The sequence below is a fragment of the Magnolia sinica genome, chromosome 8 (genome assembly GCF_029962835.1).
Source record: "Magnolia sinica isolate HGM2019 chromosome 8, MsV1, whole genome shotgun sequence".
NCBI lineage: Eukaryota > Viridiplantae > Streptophyta > Magnoliopsida > Magnoliales > Magnoliaceae > Magnolia > Magnolia sinica.
In genome coordinates this window covers 69,662,793-69,675,567 of record NC_080580.1, presented here as the reverse complement: position 1 = coordinate 69,675,567, position 12,775 = coordinate 69,662,793, and the positions used below count along the sequence as shown (strand labels likewise).

The 12,775-nt window shown below is 35.9% G+C and overlaps 1 long non-coding RNA gene across 1 annotated transcript; it reads right to left on the bottom strand.

The window, feature by feature from the left end:
* Window positions 1-1,281: 1,281 nt before the first annotated feature.
* On the bottom strand, window positions 1,282-2,770 carry LOC131254044 (uncharacterized). The gene is made up of 3 exons (XR_009175455.1): window positions 2,600-2,770; window positions 2,281-2,469; window positions 1,282-1,438 (listed from the first exon to the last, which is right to left on the bottom strand). It is a non-coding gene; the product is annotated as an uncharacterized LOC131254044 (long non-coding RNA).
* Between the last annotated feature and the right edge of the window lie 10,005 nt (window positions 2,771-12,775).

Here is a 12,775-nt window from a genome sequence, read left to right as displayed (position 1 = left end):
TTCGACGCATATCCAGATCTGCTTCATCAATTTCGAGGTAATATATAAACTTGGGCTTGTGTAAATGGCCAGGCCACCCATATTATTGTCCATAGGAAATGGACAGCTTCATCATGGTCATAATAGCGGTTCCCACCTTCCATGAACCCCCACTCAACATCTGGATAGCTCCTACACACATCCGGATCTACTTCATCAATTTCGAGATAATATATAAATATGGGCCTGGCCATTTCATCAATGAATCATATAGTATGAAGGAAAGAAGACTCACCAATTTAGCAAGCAAGAAGAGAGTTTGAGTGCTTGGAATGTCGCCCTTTCTTTGAATAATGGATGCATATTCCACAATGTAATATGAAAATGAGTAAGTTTTTTAGTTTCTCCAACAATGCATATGGGCACAGATTTACAAATAAATAAATAATAAATAAAATTTAAATCTGCCTTCTAAATTGTACTTACCGATAGTTGGAATTGTGGTAACAATCTCCCCCAGCTTGAGCTTGAGTCTGTTTTCTATTACAATTAGTGAAATCAATACGAACTTACAACAATAGGTACCAGGTCTTTGGTCTTGGGGTGATCCACAATAAAAGGTACCATTTACCATGAACTAAAACCATATATTATCCATACCTTAATTGGACTCACTACAAGGTAATCTTTTAATGATGGCCCATTGCTTCTGATAATCACTACAGCGGTAAGAAAATTACAAATAGTAAGACTCATGAGATGACATATGTACAAATAGTGACAAGACTAGCTGGTAATGACAGGAGGCTAAGACATCAAATTATTTATGAAGAACAGGAAAAAACAAAGATAAAATAAATAGTTAAAAACTTTACCATTTCAATATTGAACCTTGTAGTGGCAACATTGATCTATAGGGCTAAAAATACATCAGCCTGCATATAAAAATCTTAAGTTTGTTGGGCCTTTGAGGTCCTCAAATGATAGTAGAAGAAGCCAGAAAACTATTGAAATTAACCATCAAGCATTTTAAAAATCCCTCTTAGAAAATGAAGGAAAAGTACCCAACTCACCTTGATGCCCATTCTCCCTCCTCCTTTACCTGGGCTTGGGACCGGCAATGCAAGGAGTTGCATTGGCGGAGTTAAAAAGGGGCTTAGGCTCCATTTGGTTTGTGACGACTAAATGAAGTCTAATATGATTAAATATAGAGTATAAAATTCATTTAAAATTACAAAAACCAAACCAAACTCACATATCTTTTTATGATAGCCAAATCAGGAGAAATGATAGGTACTTTAAAGGACATGGCTCTAATTAGCAATGGAGGAAAACCTTGTTCCTCTTGAAAGGAACCATAAAGAACAATGTTAGCCATTAATAACACACTATTCACATCAACATCCATACCATAGTGGCTTATAGAACCACCAGGAAAGCCCATATGTGAAGCAATTTCCTGCACAAAAAATGTAATGAGGCAATTTATCTTCTCATATCTAAGAACATCAACAACTTATATAGACTGTAGGACCATCACTGTCCAACATCAATATTACAGATGACAAATACCAAACTACTGCAGTTTACTCAAAATCTAAGTATCTTGTGCACACCCTCGGTCAAGGATCTCATAATTCATCATCCAATAAAGTGATTTTAAACATGACGAATAGTAATTCTGGATGCAAATTTGTAGCAAGAAATTTTTTTAAAGAAAAAGACAATGAAAATCTCTAACCCAATTATAAAAAATCAGCAATGAAAGAAAACCAGTTTGTTTTCAAGAATATTACATTCTTCAAAGTTATTGAATCAATACATTCTTCAAAGGTGAGTCAGGGTAGTAGCTTAGTTGGTAAGTCCCTAACCGTGGGGCCCACCTTGATGTATGTGTAGGATTGCATGTGCCCCTAGGCATAGAGATATCTCTCTGGGGTCCACATCCACTCTATTCATCTATTTTGAAAGACAACAGAGGGATAGGATTCTAAAAATCAGGCAGATTCAAAACTCAGGTGGCTGTACTAACAAAATAGTGGGAACAACCACGTACACCATTGCAACCTTTTTGGAGTTGACCACAATGTTTATATGACATCCAAACAGTTTATAGAATTATTATCACTCAAATAGACCGTAGGAACAAATATTATCATGATAAAAAACTTTTGTCATTGCTAGGAGTTCAATCCACATAGTTTCATGTTCAATCTAATAAAGTTCACAACCACTTTCTAAGTAAGATAAATAGATTAATGCATTAACATTAAAGTGATCAAATATATAGAGAGAGAATACGTATTTGAAAAGGAGATGAAGCCTTCTCATTTACCATACCATCATTTGAGCTTCATAACACAGCTTCTCCAATGAATATAACTCAATTTTCTTTTCAAGGTGAGCTATGTCCAACTCTATTTGTGGATAGACTCCTTGCCCCTGCATGGCTTTAAGGGTTGACAATGTTTCCTTACACCTAGATAAGTCCTAGAATTGATTTCACACAGTAAATAAACACTACCAAAAGAAACTCCATAATGACGAGATTCACTTTATGCAAACCATAAATTAGGTTATTTTTATTTTTAATACAAGATGCCAAACCTTATATACTTACCTTAAACTTGATTCTTCAGAACTAGGCAGTGGATCCATTCCAGTTTAGGGGTGAGCTAACTGAAGCACAGCCAAACACAAAGGCCATGACTAATATCTTCAAGGAAGAAAGAAAAGACCAACAAAAAGAGAGAAAACTTTATAAGTGGGTAGTGGACCCACATAAATCACAGTTCTGCATAAAAAAAAACTCAAATCAACGTAAAAGTTCAAATAGAACACACATACTAAAAAATAGGATTCCATCACCAGACACTTCATAGGTTAAATCTCAGGGTGCTTTTCTGCCATTACTTAAGCATGATGAAACATCCACCATAGTATCACATACACATCTGCCATTACTTATGATTGGTGAGTTTTGTCCGACAAAACATCATGGCTCCATGCATTGTCCACTAGACCTTGCCAGTCATGACCATCCAATGTCTCCAGATTGCCTAACTAAATTAACATGAAATTTTAGTACTTATCAGAGTTTTGGGTGAAATTTCATGAAATTTGATGCAACCAAACTCACCCTTAACAATGCCTGGGTCTATCTGAGATGGGGAATTAATCACCTAATTTTTAGGCATTTATTGGGCCTGAAACTGGTCTATGACCACTTATCAGAGTTTTGGGTCGACCCCTACCAGAATTTAGGCATGATTAACAATTGGACACCTTACCAAATTTATTTTAGGGTGCATTTGGTTCCACCAAATATCACAAGATGCAATGGTATTTCATGATCATTCAATCAATTTGGCATAAAATATCATCCAATTTCAGTATAGAACAGTATCAACAAATAAGCAACTTTAATAAGAAGCAATAGTAAAATATCCTTGACATGAGTGGTGAAAACAATTGAAAACTTCATATGTTTAACAGGACCACCACAATAATAATTTAAAGAAAAAAATGGTAAGAGTTACATGGCATCTATGTGATATATAGATGCAATTTCCAGCCTGGTCTCATTTTGCATTTTCCTTGGTCAGGAAAATCTGTCCTTGAGAGAAAAATGAGCTTGTAGAATCATCAACTTGCAATTGTTCATTTCCACTACATCTATGGCTATTGTGAATGTTCTGAGGACGTCCAATCTCTATATATAAGAACCTGCAATGATAAGGAGCAACAATTATAAGCATAATATTAGTTTCAGCTGCTAAATAATGTTCTTGTTGTAATATTCTGGAACATTAAAAAATGAACTTCCATTACTAAAATTTAACAGCAAATCTCAACAATAGAGGCTATATGATTAAGAACCAGCATAGTATGTACTAATGAAGTGAACTGAAATAATTAGTTCTAGAAGTGGAAGTGACAAAATTGCAATTACCTTGGTATTCATATTGAGGAACCAGTCTCCAAATTCCAATTATATTACCATCATGTCAGATACAAATGGAAGTTAACTACAACTTGAGGGCTACTTCCTCTTATCATAAATACTAGGACAATTTCAGAAACATTTGAGGAACCAGACCTCGGAGATTACACTGGCTTTGCATGTACTCTGCCAGCTTGTCTCTTAGAATTAACTGTCTGTGTCTGGCAATTAATTTCAGAAGTCCATCCTGTTTGACCATTATCAGACATGGGCAACTTTTGAGACATTTTTAGATGGCCTCAAGCTTTTGGGGCAGCAGTTGAGGCTCCCCACTGTTTCTCAGCACCATTCCCAGTTCAGTTCTTAGATTTATTACCACAGACCTCCCATGCACCATCTTATGCAGCATCTACGCTATGATGTGCCACTTCTTGAATCAGCTGATCAAGCTTAGGGCTGTTGTTGCCAAGGTCATTAGAATTGACATAGAAATCCTAATGCTTAGATTGAAACAACAGAAGGTTAAACTGAAAATTACTCAAAATTTGCCTGATACCAAACATCTGACAAGGTTCCTTAACAATAAATGGTTTTGATTTTGAGCGAAATTTGAACCACTAATAAATGATTAACACCATCTGCTTGCGATTTGGGCCATGAACATATGGATAATGGAAAGCACATAACATGAATAATGAGAAGCACATAAGAAAATCAAACCATTAAACTATAAAAGTATTTTTTTTGGGAAAGCCCTAATCCTTTTCCCATTACAGATTTTAAGAAACCCCTAATTCCAATATTGTTTCTCTATAATTTGCAGATTTATAGATCTATAAATAAAAAATCTAAATTTCCATTTGAGAGAAATGAGTACTTGTCAGGGAAGATGTGAAGGGAGGGAGCTGCTGGCTACACTAGATTTCGAGACAATGATGGTGGCAATGGAGACAATCCGCCAAGAGGGAGAGGTAGCACGAGACAGAGAGGGAGATGGAGCAAGAGACGGAGAGAGATGGAGCATGAGATAGGGAGAGGGAGAATGGAGAACAAGAGAGGGAGAGGGAGATGGAGCACGAGACAGGGAGATGGGGAGGGAGATGGAGCATGAGATGGAGAGGGAGAGAGATTGGGGAACAGAGAGAGAGAGAGAGAGAGAGAGAGAGAGAGAGAGAGAGAGAGAGAGAGAGAGAGAGAGAGAGAGAGTGAAAAGGCCAAGCTATATGTCCTAGAGGGGGGGTGAATAGGACAATGCCAAATAAAAACTTATAACAACGGAATAATAAAGAAAATGATAGCCAAATTAAATAACAATGCAGGAAAGAAAAACAACCTCAAAATTCAGATCTTGAGAGGTTGATACAAACGTTATTCTAAGGACAACCTTACACCAAAAACAGAGTTTATGGTAGGACAACCTTATTTCTAGAAAGGTCTTTGTATCAAGTCTCAAATCGAAGAGGAATACAAAAATAAATATAAACTGAATTGAAATAACTTGTAATTAAAGATGTATTGTTCTAGGGACAGCCATACACCATAAAAATGGCAGGACAACCTTGCTGGAACAACTTTCAAATGAAATTGAAAATCAAGCTTATAAAGGAATAGCAGAAAGTAAATTCTAAGCTATTACAACATTCTCACAAAGCTTGAAATAATTACAACATTCACCACCATACATACATCCCACAAAAAGAATAAAAATTAGAAGAATAAAACAATCAACCACAACTCAAGGGTTTATAGTGGTTCGCCTGTGTTCACCAACTGTTAAACAATAACCACACAAAATGCTACTCCACTCCTAATATCCTCACACAGGGATATTAGCGTTCACTAAAAATAGGTTTTCCCAGGTTCACTTAAAACCCTTACAATTGTGTCTTTGTCTGGGCTTACACAATTAAAAACCCCACTTCGAGTTTTCCTGGCTTTCCTCGGATAACCAATATAACAAGATTTTTCCGCAAATCTTGAAAGAAACCAAAATAATAGAAAGGAATTTACAATATGTAAAATACCTGAAAATCTCCTTCGTTGTAGCAGCCCGGTAGAACCAAATCAAAGTAGATGATTGAATGTCCAAGTTCAATGTCCAGTACTCGATTACAATGGTTCTAGTTCTAATAGATTTTAAATTAAACCAAATAGGGCTTGCCTTAATTGATTTTGATTCCAAAGAAAGGGAATAACAATTCCTCTTTTCAAATTAGATTGGAATAGCAGAAACAAAATCAATTAAAATAAAGCTAAGGAAAGAAAATATTAAATAAGCACACTTAGCTTAGATGGAGCACAGAATTATCTCTCAGAAGTTCGACGAAGATTGGCTTGAATACTATAATTAAATCGATGATTTCTTCTGAGATTCGTGCACTATTTATAGGTGAGAAGATCGAGTCTTCGACTGGTCTAGAGTGCTCTTCGACTAGTCGAAGCAGTAACAGATATTTGAAAAATCTGGCGGGATATACTTTGACTGTTCTACGACTGGTCGTAGGTCACCTACGACTGGTTGTAGGTTTCCTTCGACTGGTCGTAGGTCCTGTAAACCTTCGCTGGACTTCGAGTCGAAGGTTGTACGACTGGTCGAAGATCAGTCGACACTGTTCCTACGACTGGTCGAACAGATTTCTGGACTAGTCAAAGGCTAACAGATTTTATCCGGAATATGTAACAAACTTACGACTGATCGAGGAATATCTTAGACTGGTCGAAGCAATTTTAGGACTAGTCGAAGAAGACCTAAGACTGGTCGAAGAACAGACCAATCACATGTAAAATAAACATTCGGTTTATGTATCCAAAAAGACCTACTTCTAAGGTCAACCTATGGTCAAACAAACCTCAATCATGAAGTATGGACATTGAAGCATTAGGAACAAGTGACCTTGAAGTATCAGTCTTGAAGTTTTGATGTAGTTGAACTCTTCATGTAACTCAATTTTGAAAGTGGCTTGAGTTTTAGCTTGAGTCTTGAGTTCAGCTTGAGTCTTGTCTTGTGAGCAGTTCTTTCATTCCAGAGTCTTGTCTTGTGAGCAGTTCTTTCATTCAAGATCTTGAGTCTTGTACTTGAGAGCTTTGCTTATTGTGAGCTTAGCTTGTTTATGAATGTTGATCCTTGAGAGAGCTTCACTTATGCAAGTTATATATAACAGAGTATAATAGTGATTTTGGCACTACAAATTTGACAACAAAGAGGGATAGAAACTATAGCACTTACAGAGAGAGCAGAGAGAGGGTTAGGGAACAAAGACAGAGAAATAGAGGAGATGTTTTTGCTGTAGCTAGGTTTTGCGTGCGCGCCCATTTTTGGGCGTGGATGGGGTAAGACGAACCATGAAGGCTCCGTGGGGGCCACCATGATGTATTTGGTTTATCCATTCCGTCCATTAATTTTCATAAATATTTGTAGTTCTTTATCCCAAAATTAAAGTAGATTGAAGGCTCAAGTGGACCACATTATAGGAAGCACATGTGATTTAATCTTCATGTTTCCTATCGTGTGGTTCACTCGAGCTTTCAATCTAGCTGATTTTTGGTTTCATGTCCTAAAATAATATTTCAAATAGATAGACAGCTTAGACAGAATAAATATATTTTTGTAGGTCCTATAGAGCCCCTTACACCACCGTTAATTATCAATGGTGTGGAAACTCTTTAGCTACGGATTAAAACCGTAGTAAACATAGCCATAGTTTATATCCGTAGCAAAAAGATGACGCAGTCTGTATCCTTTGCCCCTTTTTTTGGTAGTGTATGAACATTGAGACTTCATTTTTCAGATGATAGTTGACCTTTGAAGATTATGAAGCTTGAGATCTCTCTACTTGATGTAACATTGAGCTTGAGATCTTTTAGAGCTTGAATTACACTTCATCTTGCATCGTACACTAACTTGAGTCTTTGAACAAGATCACTTCTTTCGTTGTAGCTTGTACTTGCATTTCTCGAAATGGTTTGAAGTAGTTTTTCGTTCTTGACTTGAAGCAAAGTGTTTAAAGAGGTGATGCAATGTCTTGATCATATATACCAATGAGCTACACAAGACATAGATTGATGTTTTGGCACCACAAAATTTGATAACCAAAGGAGCATAAAACCATAGCACTTACAATCTCCCCCTTTGTTAAATTTATGACAAAACACACTCCAAAAAAAAAAAAAAAAAAGAGAAGCACAACATGCACCAGTCATATATCAGAGAACCAGTTATAGCCTGGTTAAAGAATCATATACCAGTTGTCATTAACTAGCACAAATTCTTCCTTACACAAATTTTTCCTTACTTATTTACTCCCCCTGAGTAGCACACACATATATATCGTAAAAATTAATGCTACTTCCCCAAGCCTGAAATCTTCTCCCCCTTTTTGTCACAATATGACAAAGGAAGAAGAAAAAAATATTTGGAAAAGAAGGATTGCCAAGAAAGTAAGAAAGGAAAAAACTAGGCAAGATAAGAAAGAAATTTAAAAGAGCATATATCAATAACCAGTTCAAATTCCACAAACATAGGTCAGTTAACCAAACTGAAGGAAAAACAAAGTTCACACACCAACTAAGGTAAAATAATATTAGAGTTAATACAGACCAAAGGATAAAACACTTAATCAGATCCGGATGAGGGAGTAGGTATGGTAGGATCAAGTTGATGAAGGCCCTTGTTTATGCACCGAAGATACTTGCACATATATTTAAATCGTAAATCATGGGCCACATTCATATTCTCTACCTTCTCCTTTAGAGCATGAAGACGAGCATCAAAATCAGATGACTCATAGTCAGTATCATTAGTAGAATTAGATTCAAGTTCATCAAAAATATCATCCATATTAATATCATCAGGAAGATCTCCAGCTTCATCTGCATTCCTTGCTTCAGCTTCTCCAACACCAACAACCACTTGGCCAGGAGCTAATTCCAACTTCATTTTGTTAATATTCGAATTGTTAAAAATAAGATGATGAATAGGAGCCTCTCCAACCGGCATAGAAACTAACATGCGATTAGCTAACACAGTCATAAGATAGGTAAATGGAATATCACTATGACTTGGATGGAGACGAAACTGAATCACGGAATGACATATCAATGAAGGAAGACAAACTTTAGTACCAGAGATAATAGAATGCAAAACTTGAACCATAAACGAAGTCAGTTCAGTTTTGTTACCTGAACGAGGATACAGATTAGAAATAAAGATTCTGCGGAGAACTCTGTATCTGGGTAACAAATACTTTGAGGGGAGCTCATTCCCTTTATGAGTCCATTGCACATTCATATTACATAGATCCCTAGTGAGAATGCATTTTTATGATTCTGACGGTTTTTCAGTTAAAGTATGAATAAGAATACCCTCATCGTTGACAGGTATGTCCATAAGACTTGAAATCAGATGGCAATCTACTTCAAATGGACCTTCTCTAACATCAATTTTAAATGATAAATTATCAGTCGAAAAATCAGAGATACATGCAAACATGGACTGCACAATAGATTGGTATGCAGGCCCACTCCAATGTAAGATGTTAGCCCATCCCACAGCTTGAAGAAGTGGGAGAATACCCAAAGGAGCAATGTGGTCAAGATCAACAGGTCGCTCAACAATGACATTACGCAAATGCAAATCCCGCACATATGAGGGATCATCTTCGGGTGACTAAAGATGGCGCTGAGTGATAGGGGTTGATCGAGAAGAAGATGGACCACGGGAAGTTTTCTTTTTCCCCCTAGCATCCATTTGCAATAGAATAATCAAAGAAATAAGTAACTTCAAAAGATGTGAAGTGGGGTTTTGATAGATCTGATTTTTTAAGATAAAACCCCAAAATTGCAGTGAATGACAAAATAAATTACTCAAAGAGTGAAAATGAAGTGATTTTGACTAGAATCTACAAGAAAAATGCAAAAGATGCACTAACATTGAAGATTTAGGAAGATGGGTATGACCGGTCGGGCGTCGGCTTGTTGGAGAGGAAATGAAAAATAAGGAAGATAAAGTTTTTCCCAATTTTAAAATGTCCAGTGCGCTACACGACTGGTCGTGGGATGTCCACGACCGGTCGTGCTACGACTGGTCGTGTACATCCACGACTGGTCGTGTACCGACTAAAATATGCATTTTTCATAAAAATTTGAAATTTAAACTAAGAAATTATCAAATATATATACACTATGATACAAGTATGCATGAATATTCAATATAGATTGCACATACCAAGATCAAATTTCAATTTATTAAATCTGCTTTTGTCGAGCGGTTTAGTGAAAATGTCAGCAAGTTGAGTCTCGGTGGAAATGTATTCCAAAGATATCAGCTTTTCTTCCACTAATTCATGAATTTAATGATACCTAATGTCAATATGCTTGGTACGTGAATGTTGAATTGGATTTTTTGAAATGTTTATAGCATTGGAATTATCACAATATAATATCATTGATTCCTGTGCAATTCCATAATCGCTTAACATACGTTTCATTCAAACAAGCTGAGTACATGCATTTCCTGCTGCGATGTATTCAGCCTCAGTAGTTGAGAGAGATGTAGAACTTTATTTCTTGTTAAACTAAGAAACCAAACAATTTCCAATATAGAAACAACCACCACTGGTTGATTTCCTGTCATCAATATTACCATCCCAATCAGCATCTGAGTACCCAGTCAATTAAACACTAGTATCATATGGATACCAGAGACCCAATTTAGCAGTACTTGCGACATATCACATTATCCACTTAACAGCAGTTAGATGTGACTCTTTAGGGTCAGACTGATATCTAGCACAAATACCAATACTAAAAGCAATATCAGGTCTATTAGAAGTTAAATAAAGTAAACTGCCAATCATACAACGATATAATTTAGGATCAACATTTTTTACTTGTAGAGTTATTTGAGAGTCTTAAAGTTGTACTTATAGGAGTATCAAAATTCTTACCATTCTCAAATCTGAACTTTTTAATTAAGTTCAAAGCATATATGGTTTGAGAAATAAAAATACCAACAGGTTGATGTTTTACTTGTAACCCTAGGAAATAATTTAATTCCCCAACCATGCTCATTTCAAACATAGATTTCATTAAATCTGCAAACTCAACAGTCATGTTAGAATAGGTAGATCCATATATAATATCATCAACGTATATCTGTGCTATTAAGATGTGATTATTAAGTTTCTTAACAAAAAAAGTCTTATCTACACTCCCCATTTGAAAATTATGACTTAGTAAAAACTTAGTCAATTTTTTGTACCATGCCCTGGGAGCTTATTTTAAACTATAGAGAGCCTTTTTAACGCGATAGACATGATGAGTGTTCTTAGGGTCTTCAAAACCCATTGGTTGTTCAACATACACTTCTTCATGTAGATCACCATTTAAGAAGGCACTTTTTACATCAATTAGATAAATTTTGAATTTTCTAAAGCAAGCAATGAATATGAATAGTCTGATTGATTCAAGATGAGTTACTAGGGCAAAGGTTTCAGCATAATCAATGCCTTCAATTTGAGTGTACCCTTGTATAACCAGTCTAGCCTTATTTCGAATAATATTACTAAGTTCATCAGACTTATTTTTGAAAATCCACTTAGTTCCAATAATATGTTTATCTTTCGGTCTAGGAACAGATATCAAACATCATTTCTCACAAATTGGTTAAGCTCTTCTTGCATTGCAACTATCCAGTTTTCATTAGTAAGAGCTTCTTTTACGCTTGCCGGTTCTATCTAGGATGTAAAGCATACGTAATTACATATGTCTTCAAGTTGTTTACCAGTGCGCACTCCAGTGAGAGGGTTTCTAAGAATCTGATTGGTTAGATGATCTTTAATAGTCCTCAATTCAGAATTATTTTGACTTGATGAAGTATCTGGTTTGTCAATTAAAAAAACTTCATCATTATCTGAACTTGGGGCAGGTGTATTCAAGTGATCGTCTATAACTACATTAATAGATTCATGAATAACACCGGTCCTTTTGTTCAGTATGCGATATGCGCGACTGTTTAAAGAATAACCTAAACAGATCCCTTCATCACTTTTAGTGTCAAACTTTTCCAAATTTTCACGGTCACATAAAATATAGCACTTGCTACCAAAAACTCGAAAGTATTTGAAAGTAGACTTCTTATCGAACCATAGTTCATAAGCAGATTTATTATTTGACTTACTCGTATAAACTCGGTTGATAATATAGCATGCAGTATTTATGACTGTAGCCCAAAGATTTTTAGGAAGCTTCATACTATTCAACATTACATTAGCCATTTCATGAAGCACTCTAATTTTTCTTTCAACAATTCCATTTTGTTGTGGAGTTTTAGGTGCAGAGGATTCATGTAATATCCCCTGATCGCTATAGAATTTCTCAAAACTGCTATTTTCGAACTCAGATCCATGATCACTACGAATTTTACTAACTTGAGAACCTTTTTTAGTTTGAATCCGTTTGATAATCCTTTTTACTTCATTAAGGGTTTCTGATTTATCTCTTAGGAAGGCTACACAAGTGAATTTAGTAAAATCATCCACGATTACCAATATGTATTTTTTGCCACCTCGACTCTCTGTCCTAGTTGGTCCTACAAGATCCATGTGGAGAAGTTCGAGAGGTTTAAATGTGGCATTAGAGTCCACCTTTTTGTGAGCACTCCTAGTTTGTTTGCTAATTTGACATTCGCCACATATTTTATCTACTTTTTGTAATTTAGGTAGACCTCTTATTAGTTCTCTTTTGCTCAATCTATAGAGATTGTGGTAGTGTACATGTCCAAGGCGTTTATGCCATTATTCGGTCTCATCAGTATGGACCATATAACACAGTTCATTAGATGAGCTAGAATCACTT